The sequence below is a fragment of the Lissotriton vulgaris genome, chromosome 3_2, assembly GCF_964263255.1.
Source record: "Lissotriton vulgaris chromosome 3_2, aLisVul1.2, whole genome shotgun sequence".
In the NCBI taxonomy this organism is placed as follows: domain Eukaryota; kingdom Metazoa; phylum Chordata; class Amphibia; order Caudata; family Salamandridae; genus Lissotriton; species Lissotriton vulgaris.
This window is the reverse complement of record NC_141690.1, coordinates 276,559,164-276,574,362: the sequence shown is the minus strand read 5'-3', so window position 1 is coordinate 276,574,362 and position 15,199 is coordinate 276,559,164.

The following is a 15,199-nucleotide window of genomic DNA, read 5'->3' as shown; positions in this document are numbered from 1 at the left end:
TCAGTCAGTTCGTCCTGCGTGCCTGTCGTCTGTATGTCTCTTACAGTGGTTCTTGCGTCTGTCCGTTGTTCAACTTGTGACCGGGTCACGTACATTCGTGTCGTAATCCTGTCTTTTGCCATGGCTCGGGCAGTAACGTCAGCGAGTGCGTTTCCCTGTCCAATAAGATCTGTTACTTTCTTATGTGCTTGGCATTTAATCACTGCTAGCTTTTTGGGGAGGAGGACTGCTTCTGTCAATGCGGAGACTAAGTCTCCATGTAGGATGGGTGTACCATGTGAAGTCAGGAACCCTCTCTCCTTCCATAAGATTCCGAAGTGGTGAACTACCCCAAAGGGATACTGACTGTCTGTGTATATGTTGACTGTCGTACCTGCTGCTAAAATACAAGCTCGTGTGAGGGCAATGAGTTCTGCTGCCTGGGCTGAGCGGTGAGTAATACGTGCTGTCCCTAAAATGGTTTGGGCTGTGGTGACAGCGTATGCGGCTGAGGTGGTGCCGTCAGGGAGTTTGATGCAGGAACTTTCCACCCATAGTTCTCCATCTGGTTCTAAAAAGGCAGTGTCTCTAAGGTCTACTCTACTCTTTGTCTGTTCGTCTGTCAGTGTCACACAGTCGTGTCACACCAGGATCGTTTTCAGGTAGTGGTAACAATGTGGCAGGATTGAGGGTGGTGCACCGTTTCAGGATAATGTGTGGCGCTAGCAAGGTCAGGTCATATCCTGTCAGTCGGGTGCTAGTCAAATGTTGGGTCTTGGCCTGGTTCAGGAGTGTGTCAACTGCATGGGGTACAAACGCAGTGATTGGGTTGGAGAGCACTATTCCTTCGCTCTGGCATATGGATACTGCTACAGCTGCCACAGCATGCAAGCACGCTGGCAGAGCTCTGGCTACTGGGTCGAGGGTGGCAGAGAAATATGCGCAAGGGCGCTGCTTGTTACCAATCGATTGCTTTGGGACAGACAATGCACATCCCTCCTTCTCATGTGTGTAGAGGGAGAATGGTTTGGGGTAATCTGAGGTTCCTAGGACAGGGACCAAACAGAATGCATCACGTAGCTCTTTAAAGGCAGTTTGACATTCAGGGTCCAGGGAAGAGGTGAGGGGATGTCTTTATCTAGAAGGGAGAGAAGGGGTTTGACGATGAGGCTGAAGTTTGGCAGCCACCGTTGGCAAAAGGAGGTGAGACCTATCAAGGAATGGACCTGCTTCTGACTGAAGGAGTGTCTAGGATTGTCTGTATTCTATCAGGCGTGAGTTTTCTCCCTTCTTTAGATAAGAGGTGGCCTAGATAGGTTACTTGTGATTTACAAAATTTTTATTTCTTTCGGGAGACCTTGTGACCATTCTCGGCAAGGAAATTGAGCAGTTTGATGGTGGCTGTGACAGCTAATGGTGTGGTGCCTGCTGCTAGAAGGATGTCATCTACATATTGTATTAGTGTCACACCGTGTGGTAATTGTATAGCATCCAATTGTCTTTTAAGCGCTTGGCTATAAATGCTCGGGCTCTCTCTGTACCCCTGGAATGCTCTACAAAATCTATATGAGCGAGAATTTAGTGTAAATCCAAATAGATAGCGGCTGTCTTTGTGAATAGGTATGGAGAAGATCGCATTTTTTGGGTCGATTACGGTAAAAGTGGTAGCAGTTGAGGGAATTAAGGTCAGAATGGTGGTGATGTATACTACTGGGTACTGTGGTACTACAATTTTGTTTACTTCCCGCAGGTCAATGATGAAGCGGTAGGCTTTTCTATCTCCCTCTCCCTGTCTCTTTATTATCTGTAGTATTGGGCTGTTGCAAACGTTGCTCACTACTTCCTCTACCACCCCTGCCTCCATCAAAGAGTGTATGATGTCTGTCAGTGCCTTCTCACCCTCTGGTGAGATTCTGTACTGTGGTACCTTCGGTAGGATTGCGTCTTGTCGTATTGTCACGTGTACTGGGTCAATCATCATTCGTCCTACGTCTGAATCAGTTCTAGGTCATAAGTGTGATGGTAAAGTGTCCAGTAGGGATGTGTCAGTCTCAGAGATGAGATACGTGTGCTCGGAAGGGCTATCTCCATGGTGCTGGCGGTTGTCATAAGGATGACACGCACTCCGTCTGGCGAGCACCTGTTTGTCGCATGGAAGTGCTTCAGAGGGTCAAGACCCATAATGGCGTCTGGGGTGTTGGAAGAGAGGAGAAAAGTTGTTTCAAATATATTGCTGTCAAGGTTGAAAGGAATCGGTTTGGACAAAGGGTTGGTGGAGGGCGTACCATCAAATCCTATTGAGGTCACATGAGAGCCAGACAAGGGTGCCCTTGGAATTAGTCATTTGGATAGTGCACTACGTGTTGCTCCCGTGTCTACCAGAAATGGCGACTCTGTGCCCAGGACCTTTGTGGTAACATACGGGCCTTGCTGATCAACATCAATCAATCAATCAATCATAGCATTTGTATAGCGCACTACTCACCCGGAAGGGTCTCAAAGTGCTGGGGGAGAGGGGTCCGTTACTGCTCGAACAGCCAGGTCTTGAGTTGCTTCCTGAAGGAGAGATGGTCCTGGGTCAGCCGAAGGTGGATGGGGAGGGAGTTCCAGTTCTTGGCTGCCAGGTAGGAGAAGGATCTTCCTCCGGCGGTGGCTCTGCGGATGCGTGGTACGGTGGCTAGGGCGTGGCTGGTCGTTCGTAGCTGGCGGGAGGGCGTGTAGAAGGTTAGGCGGTCGTTGAGGTACTTGAGGCCCAGGTCATGGAGGGCTTTGTGTGCGTGGGTGAGGAGCCTGAACGTGATCCTCTTGCTGACGGGGAGCCAGTGCAGGTCTCTTAGGTGGCCGGAGATGTGGCTGTGTCGGGGGATGTCCAGGATGAGTCGTGCGGAGGCGTTCTGGATGCGTTAGAGTCTTTTCTGGAGTTTGGCTGTGGTTCCGGCGTAGAGAGTGTTCCCGTGGTCCAGTCGGCTGGTGACAAGTGCCTGGGTGACGGTCCTCCTGGTCTCGGTGGGGATCCTTCTGAAGATCTTACGTAGCATGCGCAGGGTGTTGAAGCATGATGAGGAGACGGCGTTGACTTTTCTGGCCATCGAGAGGGAGAAGTGCAGGATGACGCCCAGGTTGCATGCGTGGTCCGTTGGCTTGGAAGTGGTGCCACCAGGAGTCGTCCCAGGCGGAGGGCGATGATCCCAGGATGAGGACTTCCGTCTTGTCTGAGTTCAGTTTCAGGCGGCTGTTCTTCACCCACTCGGCGACTTCTTGCATTCCTTCGTGTAGGATGGTCCTGGCGGTGGCGGGGTCGTTGGTGAGGGATAGGATCAGCTGGATATCATCAGCGTAGGAGATGATGTTGAGGTTGTGTTGGCGTGCGATGGCTGTGAGGGGGCTGATGTAGATGTTGAAGAAAGTTGGGCTTAGTGATGATCCTTGTGGTACGCCACAGATGACTTCGGTGGCCTCGGATCTGAACGGGGGAGGCGGACTCTCTGGGTTCTTCCGGCGTGGAACGAGATGATCCATTCCAGTGCCTTTCCTTGGATTCCAATGTTGCTGAGGCGCTGTACTAGGGTGCGGTGGCAGACAGTGTTGAACGCTGCGGAGAGGTCCAGGAGGATGAGGGCCGCCGTTTCCCCGTTGTCGAGCAGGGACCTGATGTCATCGGTGGCTGCGATCAGGGCGGTTTAGGTGCTGTGGTTGGCTCGGAAACCGGACTGCGTGGGGTCAAGGGATCGGTTCATCTGGAGGAAGGCGGCGAGCTGTCTGTTGACGGTCTTCTCAATGACTTTGGCGGGAAAAGGAAGGAGCGAGATGGGGCGGAAGTTCTTGAGATCGGTGGGGTCCGCTGTGGGTTTCTTCAGGAGGGCGCTGAGCTCGGCGTGCTTCCAGCTCTTCAGGAACGTGGCGGTGTGGAAGGAGGTGTTGATGATGTCCCGGAGTTGGGGTGCGATGATGGTGTCGGCCTTGTTGAAGATGTGGTGGGGCAGGGGTCGGTTGGTGATCCGGAGTGGATGGTGTTCATCGTGCGGGTGGTGTCTTTGGTGCTGACCGGGGTCCAGTTGCAGAGGGTGGTGGTGGGGGGCATTGGTTCGGAGGTTGGGTGCGTGGTGGATGCGCCGAAGCTGTTGTGTATGTCAGCGATCTTACAGTGGAAGAATGAGGCGAGAGAGTTGCAGAGGTCTTGCGAAGGAGTGATGTCCTTGTTTCCGGCGCTGGGGTTGGAGAGCTCTTTGACGATGCTGAAGAGTTCCTTGCTGTCGTGGGCGTTATTATCCAGTCGTTCTTTGAATGCCGTCTTCTTTGTGGTGCGGATCAGCTGGTGGTGCTTGCGGGTGGCGTGCTTGAGGGCGGTCATGTTGTCTGTGGTCGGGTCGCGGCGCCAGGCTTTCTCGAGGGTGCGGCAGTTCTTCTTGGAGTCCTTGAGTTCATCGGTAAACCAGGGGGTTTTCTTGCTGCCGGGCCTGCTGGGAGGGTTCTTAAGTGGTGCGAGGTCGTCTGCGCAGGTAGTCAGCCACTGTGTGAGGTTGCTGGCTGCTTCGTTGGGGTCCGTTGTGCTGGCAGGGGGGTTCTGGCTGAGAGAGGTGGAGAGCTGCTCGGCGGTGATCTTGCTCCAGCTCCGCCGAGGAACCTGTTGCGGGTGGTGATGGGTCGTGGTTCTTTTGAAGCTGAAGTGGACGCAGCTGTAGTCAGTCCAATGGAGTCCGGTGGAGTGGCTGAAGGAGATGTGCTTGCTGGAGGAGAAGACGGGGTCGAGCGTGTGGCTGGCGTAGTGGGTGGGGGTGTTCACCAGTTGCTTGAGTCCGAGGTTGGCGAGGTTGTCCAGCAGGGTGGTGGTGTTGCTGTCCTTGATGTTCTCCATGTGGAAGTTGAGGTCCCCTAGGAGGATGTAGTCAGAGGAGGCGAGGGCGTGCGGGCTGAAGAAGTCTGCAATGTCTTCGCTGAATTGTGTGCGTGGTCCCGGGGGTCTGTAGAAGAGGGTGCCTCTGAGGGTCGTCTTGGGGTCGGAGTATATCTGGAAGTGGAGGTGTTCAGCGGCGGTGAAGGTGTCGAAGGAGTTGGTCGAGATGCGGATGGTATTCTTGTGTACGATGGTGATGCCTCCTCCAGTCTGGTGGATGCGGTCCTTCCGGGTGATCTTGTATCCGTCCGGGATGGCTATGGCGATGTCGGGTGCTGAGGAGGCGTTCATCCAGGTTTCTGTGAGGAAGGCGACGTCTGGTGATGTTGTGTCGAGCAGATTCCAGAGTTCAACTGCATGTCTGTGGACGGAGAGGGTGTTGAGCAGGATGCACTTGAGGTGGTTGTTGCTGGTGCTCGGCTTGGCGCGTGCTGTGCAGGTCCGGAGGCAGGTGAACTTGCAGGCTTGGCAGGTGAAGGGTCCGTGGGTGCGTTTCGGGGTGGCGCGGTAGCAAGCGGGGTTCCTGTCGGGTTTGAGTGCGTGGAGGGTTGCGGCGTCGTAAGTCCGTCGTGTGGGCTGGCATCCTCAAGGACCAGGGGTCCTGGTGCTGGGCGCGGTCCAGGCGCATACAGGCACAGACGGTATTGCCTTTGGCGCAAATCGGCATGCCCGCTGCACGCATACGTTACGCGCGTCCGCTGCGCAGACGTGCGGCGTCCTCCATAAATGGCGAAGTGGGTGGGAGGAGCAGCTGGGAGGCGGGAGCGGGGTGGCCAATATTTGGGATACAGAAACATAGGGGGCGGGGAAGGGGAGAAGCGGCGGGAAAAACAATCGCGGGTACACGGGGGCAACAAAGCAGGGGTAGAACTAATGAAACAGGAGACTGGAAAAACAGGGGCACAACAGATACAGAACGAAAAAGACTGGCACAAGATACTACCACAACAGTCCGGGCGCTCAGCAATCTAGGCGCTCAGCAATCCAGGTGCGAGGCAGCGAGGCAGCAGCGGGGGGTCAGGGGACCTGGCACTCATGGGGAGGAGCCGCGTGGTGCGTGGAGCGAGCGGCCCTGCAAGCAGGGACAAAGGAGCAAGGACAACATAGAGCTCAACTGGATCCCTCCCTTGCCCCTGGCTGTCCTATGCGAAGTCATACGCATTATCATAATCTTTCTGTTGATACTGGTTCTGCCCAGGACGATCAAATTAATTCTCTCTTCCTGGCCTTTCTTCTCCTGCTTCACTTGCGTACCCTCTCCCACATCCTCTTCCTCTGTGTTCACTTGCTATTTCACTTGCCCCTCTGCCCCTACCGGCTCCTGATAAAGCCGGGCATTGGGATTTCCAATGTCCATATTCCTTGCAAAATGCGCATTGATCCTGTCCTAAGTCCTGGCACCGCACATATGATGTCAACGAGTCATTTCTAGGCGGCTGTACTCTAGGGACATTCTGTTGGTATCCTCCCTTATATTGTTCCCGTCCTGTATTCACCCCTTGGAGTTGGGCTATCATTACTCTTTCCTTCAAGTCTTTCTTTTTCCTTTCTGTGGTCCTGTCATTCTTGTTTTTCTGATGTTCATAGTACTAGGCCATTTGGAGAATGGCCTCCGGTTTAGATGCCGCCCAACTACTTTCGCTAGTCTGTCATTTCTGGGATACCTCCGGCAGCAGTCCTTTGACGTAATTTTGCACGAATAAATGGTGTCCGGTTGCAGTGGACATATCCTTGTCCACTGTAATCAGGGAACATTGTTTCGAATCCCGAGAAATACTCTGAGACATCCTCTTGTGGTTTCTAGCGGCACACGGTTACTATGGACCAGTCTATCTTTTTCTCCGGTATCAGTGTTTTTACCCTCTGCTCTATTTTGTCAGGTAGATCCAATATAGCTTTAACTGGTTTCTGACCCGGATTCTGCTGTTTGTCTAATGTGCTGAGTTGTTCCTAGGTATGACCGAGCAATTCCATGTGGTCTACCCTCCTAATCTGCTTCCACACATCGGCTGGTAAACATAACCCGAAGAACAGGTCGATGTCAGCAAGTGTCATTATTGTGGACCCCAACGCGGTACCTAGTTCTGTGTAAAAAGGGGTGGGATTCTTTCGTAAATCCGGCAGAGATTTACGGAACATCAGGATGTCCTGTCTGTCTCATGGCTGATACACCCAATTGTAGTCCACCCTCCCTTTAGCGTCCTGATGATTTATGTTGTCGTTAGTCCCTTGTCACCTAAGGGGGAACCCAATACGGGGCAGCTTCTTTTGTAGGCATCATATTATCTGGCTTCTCTACTGGGGGTTTTACTAGCTTCGATGTCCTGCCTGTATCTATCCGCCCTTGTTCTATGAGGTGGCCGAATACTTCTAACGTGGATGAAAAGAGTTCTGCTACATCGTTGTCGTTTTCGTCTCCAATGTTAACTTTTCTGTAAAGAGCCATTAGTCTCCCAGGCCCTACATCCTGATATTTCTCTTCATAGGCAGTACGTGCGTAGTAACAGAAGCGCACAATGAAAAATCGTTTGTGGTTCTCGACATATGAATTGCATATGTCAGTCACATACTCTTCCGTTTCTCTTCTCTCCATGAGGGTTTTGACTATCTTGTCAATGTTTGCCCGCTTGTGCGTACTTAATCGTGGGACCCTGGGCAACTTTTTTTCTATTGATCCTATTTCCACCAATGCATTTGTTGATGAGGCACTTGGTGTAAGTGGCTCAACTGGAGTGGAAACGGTTGTGGCATCTCCGTTGGCACCTTGCTGTTCTTGGCGTTGTACTACAGGATGAGTAGCGGTATAAGGAGGTGGCATGTGGATGATCAGGGGGCCTAACAAAAGGTCATCATTTATTCTTTGTTTAGCCGGTACCTCGGGGTAAAGAGTTGAAGGCATTCTAACAGGGTACTGGCCTGATATTTTTGATTCTTGTTCATTTTTATCGTTTTCCCTTTCTTTTATTTCACCTTCTAACCTTTTACAGGTCTGGTAAGCAGACTTTCGCATCTCTTTATCCTGCCTGGCTATATGTTTTTTCTTTGGTTGATTTGCTTCTTTTCACCAAGGGCCAAAGCTGTCAAGCATGGCTGGCGTAGCTTTCTTTCTGTGGACCGCTATTTCTAATATTTCTATCTTAGCGAGATCAAAAGATCCCATCAGTGGTCACTGATTTACCAGGTCCTTTCTAGTGTATTTGTGCCACAGTTTGCTATAGGCAACTATGGCTACTCCATATTTAACATACATGTCCTTGTTAGGGGTGCCCTCCGGCTGTGCTGGATGACTGACCTCTAACAAACGTTCTGGTCCAAACCAATCAAACTATTTTGAGAAGGCAGGCATAACGTACAAGCGGTCAAAATAAATATCTCAATAGGACTTGGACAAAGGTCCGCACTACCTGCCCTTTGCTTCCTGCAAAGAGGGACATATTCCTATTCTACACCGTTTGCAAGCAGGGAATGTCTCAATTACTACCAATAACTTCAAGAACGGAATACTAGTATTCGACCAAACAATTTCAATACAATCAGACAATCAGTGTTATCATATTTCACGACCTCACTCGGATCGTATGGACAGTTCTTCATCTTCCCCTTCCAGCGCCTGGTTGTCCTCTCACTCCGATATCGATACGGCAATCCTTCAGGGTCCCAGTCAGGACCGCAGGTCACTCGAAAGAGAGGTCCGCTCGGAACTGGTGAAGTTCAGGTTGATCAGCAGCCAGACAAGGGTCCTCTCAAGGCAGGTTAACCCCAATCGGTTAGTTGCTCACTCCGTCGTTGGGACCTCTCCTACTTGGACCGGCGAGTCGCTGATGGGCCCCACGTTTGGGACGCCAATTGATGAAAAGCAGCCCCCTTCGAGACCCCCAAAGCTGCTTGGCTTATCACCTTTGATTCTCTTTCGATATATATTAAAATTACGAGTCAGGCGCTGGCAACTGGAAGGCAAGAATGAGGTTTATTCACTCTAGAGGAGAGCACGTCTACCGCAGACACCGGGATGTCTCTCAGGGCGGTGTTCTAACTTCAACTCTCCAACAGGCTACTTTTATACAGTGTTTTGACAATCCAATCTTTATGAGCGGTGTCATGTAAGCTTGGTACCCCGCCCTGGACAAGATGCCATACATTTGGGACAAGTTGGATCGTACCCTCCCAATCATAAACAGTCAGACATATGATGTTTATCAGGCAGCTGGCCTTTTCCTCAGGGTCGGGAGCATGTGAGACTGGTCAGGGTTTAACATCCTTTACTGTTGATAGGAAAACAAGTTCCATTGTCCATCGGGAGGTGCATTCTTTGGGGTGCAATAAACCAGGTTAGTGCGGGACCTTTTGGTATCTACAATCTTTGGTTACGTACATAAGGATGGGGAACAACAATGAAAGCAGAGGTTTGCGGCGGTAATAGAATGTCGTTCTTAGTTTACCATCAAACGTGGGCATGTCCGCTAGATTATGGCCCTTAGCACACATACCAAGTCGGTCAGAAGGTTATACGGATACCAGTGGAAGTGCAGGTGAAACAAGGGTGAACAACAGAACACAAAATGGTTGTGGTCGATTAAAATGGCTGCGGCCTATGCCTGCGCAGAAAGGACCATCGGGCAAGATGGCGCAGGTAATGTTCACGATTATCGGCCCAGGTTTCACAGCACACCAAGATGGAGAGAGATTAGTTTATTCAGAATGAGTAGGGGCCATATGTATCAACATACCCTTTTGTGATTTCTTAATAGCGATTTTTAAGAAATCGCTATTTAGAAATCGCAAAATGGTATGTATGTAGAAAATCGCTTTTTTTTTGCGATTTCTTAAAATTCCTTAATTGCGATTAGCAAGTTGCTAATCGCAAGTAAGGAATTATTTCCCATTCATTTCTATGGGCCAGGAGGCCCATAGGAATGAATGTGAAATTAATCTCAATTTGCGATTCTCAATTTGCTAATCGCAAATTGAGAATAATTTTTAAGGGTGCAGGGGTGTCCAAAGGACACCCAGTTGCACCCCTGAAATATGCATTGGTGCACATGTGGCGCACATACATGCCCTAAGGGCATGTATGTGCGTCACATGGCACTTTGAAAAATGCAAACATATGCATTTTTAAAGAAATTCGCAACTTACCACCAACTTCTAGTTGGTGGTAATTTGCGATTCCTAAAGGCCAATTTGAGAATTGTTTGGGCTTCTTACATTGCATTTAAGAAATCTCAAAATTTGCGATTCCTTATATGCAATCGCAAAATAAGGAATCACAAATTTTGCGATTCCTTATTTTTGAAGCACATTTCCTTGATACATACCATTTGTCCAAATTGCATTCGCAAACGCCGAAATTCGGCGAATTTTGGCATTTGCGAAGTCAATTTGGCTTGATACATATGGCCCTTAGACAGCAAACAACCAGCTCTGCTCCACTTGAGGCAGCAACCGCAGAGGCCTAATGCAAAATGAGGGGCCCCTACAGAATGGGATGAGGGGCCCCTGAGAGTCCCATACTCACAGGTATTCATTGCTCTTCTGCTGACTTAGGCCCCTATGTAGGTTTGAGGGGCTCCATGAGGGTTGAGGGGCCCCTGAAGGGTTGGGGGTTACTAAAGAGTTGTGGGGCACTTGTAGTGTTGAGGGGCACCTGGAAGGTTGAGGGGCCCCTGAAGGGTTGAGGGGCTACTGAAGGGTTGAGGGGCACCTGGAGGGTTGAGGGGCTCCATTAGGGTTGAGGGGCACCTGGAAGGTTGAGGGGCACCTGGCGGGTTGAGGGCGCTTAAAGGGTTGAAGGGCTCCTCAAGGATTGAGGGGCATCTGGTAGGTTGTGGGTACTCTGAAGGATTGAGGGGCTCTTGTAGAGTTGAGAGGCACCTGGAGTGTTGAGGGGCACATGGAGGGTTGAGGGGCTCCTGGAGGGTTGAGGGGCCCCTGAAGGGTTGAGGGGCCCCTGAAGGGCTGAATGGTTCCTCGAGGATTGAGGGGCACCTGGTGGGTTGAGGGGCCTCTGAAGGGTTGCAGGGCCCCGGAAGGGTTTACGGGCACCTGGAGGGTTGAGGGGCCCCTGAAGGGTTGAAGGGCCCCTGAAGGGTTGTGGGGCACCGGGAGGGTTGAGGGGTCCCTGAATGGTTGAGGGGCTCCTGTAGGGTTGTGGGGCACCTGGAGGGTTGAGGGGCCCCTGAAGGATTGAGAGGCACCTGGCGGGTTGAGGGGCCTCTGATGGGTTGAGGGGCTCCTGTAGGATTGAGGGGCACCTGGAGTGTTGAGGGGCACCAGGAGGCTTGAGGGGCTCCTGTAGGATTGAGGGGCTCCTGTAGGATTGAGGGGCACCTGGAGGGTTGGGTGGCCCTGAAGGGTTGAAGGGCTCCTAAAGGGTTGAGGGGCACCTGGTGGGTTGAGGGGCACCAGGAGACTTGAGGGGCTCCTGTAGGGTTAAGGGGCACCTGGAGTGTTGAGGGGCACCTGGAGTGTTGAAGGGCACCTGGAGTGTTGAAGGGCACCTGGAGTGTTGAAGGGCTCTTCAAGGGTTGAGAGGCACCTGGAGGGTTGAGGGGCCTCGTATAGGGTTGAGGGGCCTGAAGGGTTGAGGGGCTCCTGTAGGGTTGAGGGGCTCCTGTAGGGTTGAGGGGCTCCTGTAGGGTTGAGGGGAACATTGAGGGTTGAGGGGCTAGGAAGGATTCATGGGCACCTGGAGGGTTGGGGGGCCTAAAGCGTTGAAGGACTCCTGTAGGTTTGAGGGGTACATGTAGGGTTGAGGGACACCTGAACTGTTGAGGGGCCACTGAAGGGTTGAAGGGCACCTGTAGGTTTGAGGGGCCCCTGAAGGGTTGAAGGGCTCCTCAAGGGCTGAGGGGCTCCTGGTGGGTTGTGGAGCCTCTGAAAGGCTGAGGGTCTCCTCAAGGGGTGCACAAACAAAACGCCCCTCAATCTTTTATCTCCCATCCCCTCCCTCTACATTGTTGTTTTCTTTTTGCAACATAATTTGTTGACTCCAGATATGTTTATACTTCTGTCTTCAGGGATATGCATCATATACGGTTGTAATGCACTGAGGCGGCCTCTACAAACCTTGCCCACTCACCTTTTTATTAAAAACTCTTAATAAATTATTGTTTTTTAAAACAACCAAAATAAAACCAATTGAGAAAACATATTGTACGTTTCAAGCAGAGCACTGGGGGCAGGGCCGGCCTGGGAACCAAAACAGACCCGCCAAAGTGCTCGGCCGGCCCCCTTCCCCATTCCGGGGGTTTGGAGGTGCCATTGAGCTCTTTGCCGGGCCCGTTTTTTGGCCGATTTTGTTACAGGGCCGATTTTACAGCTATGCTGCAAAAACGGCCCTGTAACAAAAGTGGCCCCCATGGGCCCAGAACCGGCACCCACCCGTGCGGCGCACCGGGGGACTGCCCGGTGTCCGCTATGGCCAGTCCGGCCCTGACTTGGGGGAAAGCAGCAACTGGGGTGGCCTTTTCTACAGGGCTCGTCTCCTTCATTTGGCTTCCGAAGAAACAGAAATCGTTGAGTGGCGGTCGGTTATTGGCAGAATTTGGGGTACATTGCACCATGTCGGCTCTGTCTTCGCACCCCCTCACTCAAGTGAGCAGGCTGGCGAGCATGTGCATGAAACACTGAGCTATCTTTTTGGATATTTTTTATTTATTTATTTATAACGTTTTAAATAGCACTAGCTAGACCCGTGGGTATCAGAGCGCTTCACATACACAAAGGAAAAGAAACATTGCATAACATCACAGGACATGAGGATGCATAAAGATAAAAGCAAAGATAAAATCCTTAAGTATCCAGCGAGGGTAGGAAGACGCAGGTGGTTTACACCCTCAGATAATCACCATCCTTGCAGGCCAGAGCGAGGGGGGAGTCCATTACGTTATTGATACCTTGGACGGTTGACTTGGTCAGTAAAGTATTGGTTGAGGAGAAGTGGTTTCGGGTCCTTTTTGAAGCAAGAGAAGGAGGGGTTGCATCTGAGGTCGATAGGGAGTGCGTTCCACGTCCTGGGTACGTTACCAGAGAAGGATCGGCACTGGGACGTTTTCTTTTTCAGTTTCGGAGGGATGAGAAGAAGTGAGTTGGTGCTTCTCAGAGTTCTGGATTTTCCTGCTTTTACTAGTTTGCTGTTTCGGTAGTTGGGTGTTGGGCGTGAAGGGCCTGGTGTGTGATGCAGGCCAGTTTGTAAATACATCTACCCTCTATGGGAAGGCAGTTGAGAGCGTTCAGGGTTGGTGAGATGTTTTTGAATCTTTTTACACCAGTTATGAGTCGGGCTGCCATGTTAAGGACTGTTCTTAGTGAGGCTAGGTGAGCTTTCGGTGACCCTGTTAGGATGGCGTTCCCATAGTCCAGTTTGGAGAGGACTAGGGATTGTACTATTGTCTTGAGGTCCTCTTGAGGAATGAAAGGTTTAATTTTCTTGAGGTGTTTTAGAGAGTAAAGCGCACCTTTTGCAGAGTTTTCATTGACAAGTTCTTATCCAGGGTAATGCCAAGTGACTTTACTGAGTCGTTTGGGACGAGTGAGCAGTTTAGAGCATCAAGCTCTAAATATAAATATAAATTAAAGTACTGTCCCTCAGTCCATGAAATCCTTTGAGGTGGTCAAAGAACGTGGATTCCCCTCCCTTCCTTGGTACCAAACTCAGCCATAGGGTAAATTATGCAACAGTGGCAGCTGAAATGGTTCGCTTGTCCCCTCCCTGTCCCTTTTCCAAGCTTCTTACTCTCCATTTCTGTCTTTTTCCCAGCTGACCTTAACTTATCTGCATGGTACCGTTTTCTGGGTCTCATGTAACATCAACAGAAACAAACCCCAAAACTCTTAAAAATTCAAGACCTTCTCTCTCTGGGTGATGTCGCGAGTTAACCGAGTAGAGTCCAACTCACCAGAAATCCACCCAGACCCTGGCGCAGCAGGCAGGCTTCGGCAGGCGAGACCCAGCCGTGTGCTAGCATCCTGGCAGCTTTGGGCACACAGGAGCCCACATTGGGAGCACCCACAGGAAGAGTATTCAGGAAAAAGGCACAATAGCATCTGCTCCACGATTCAACTGGAAGGAGAAAGATCCTACAGAGAGTGTAGAAATATTGAAAGATGGCGGCGCGTTCGGCCCTGTGCGCACAGGTGGTTATCCAGAGTGTGGTCGATGTGAGCGGTTACTTGTGATCTCATAGAAAAATGACTTCACAGAAAACCGTTCCTGATAAACCATTTCATCTAAACTGTTTAATGCAAATTTTCCTGAAGGACGGCAACTACTATTTTATGGAAACCCATTGATGTAATGTTTTTTTCTTCTAATTGGCTTTTGCGTGCTTAATTTTTTAAGGCCTGAAGTCACTAGTTGCAGGTCTTATTTTCATAATCCTTTTCGTGGGAGGGAGTATTCAATTCAATGTTTACTTCAGGGGACACTACTTTGCGTTTGTACCTATAACATTGGCAAACAATTACTTCAAATGCTTTTAATTTGCTGACCCTCACCACTTCTAAATATCATACTTCCCCGACCCTCCTCAGAACCCCTAAACACCATCCACTCCATCGCCGCCCCTAAACTCCACCCATTCCTTCCCCTTAAAACACCTCACCCCAATTAAACTCTGAGCGTCCCTGAGCCCCAGGAGCCCTTTCTACCTCTAAACTCCACTCTAAAAAAAAAACTTTCTATACCTAAAAAAAATGCCCTCACTGTCCCTAAACCACAGTAGGGATATGTTCCCACCCTCCTTGAACCCTAAAAAACCCTGCACCACCCCTCAACTCTATCCATCTCTCATTCGTGACCCCTAAACCCCCTCACCACCCCTCAACTCTATCCATCCTTGACCCCTGAAGTCCCTTACACTCCTAAACACCCCCTAAGAAACCTTCGCCCCCCTAAACTCCACCCATTCCTTATTCCTAAAAACGCTTTCTACACCTGAAGTGACCCATATCTGACCCCTACAAACACCTCATGACCCCTAACCCTCATCCACCCGTGAATCTCAGACATTCCCTCACCCTCGTGGTTTCCAAACTCCCCAGTGTCACATCTGGGCCATCCGCCAGTCCTGGCTCTTGCGCAGCTGCACTTTCAGGCTGAGGTTTTAAGCACTTCAAGAGTGAAAACAACACTGAAAGTGAAAAGCAAACACTGTCCGAAAGTGTCAACAGGACGGGGGCAATTAATGTACCAGCTGAGTAAACAGTTAACGGTGGACGCCTGGAAGGGGGGTTAGGTCCCATTCTGCACAGGTGTGCGCATACCCAGCATTCGTGCAGCAGGGGCAGTGGCACCGGGCATGGTGCAGGGGTTCGGGGCCCTCTGTG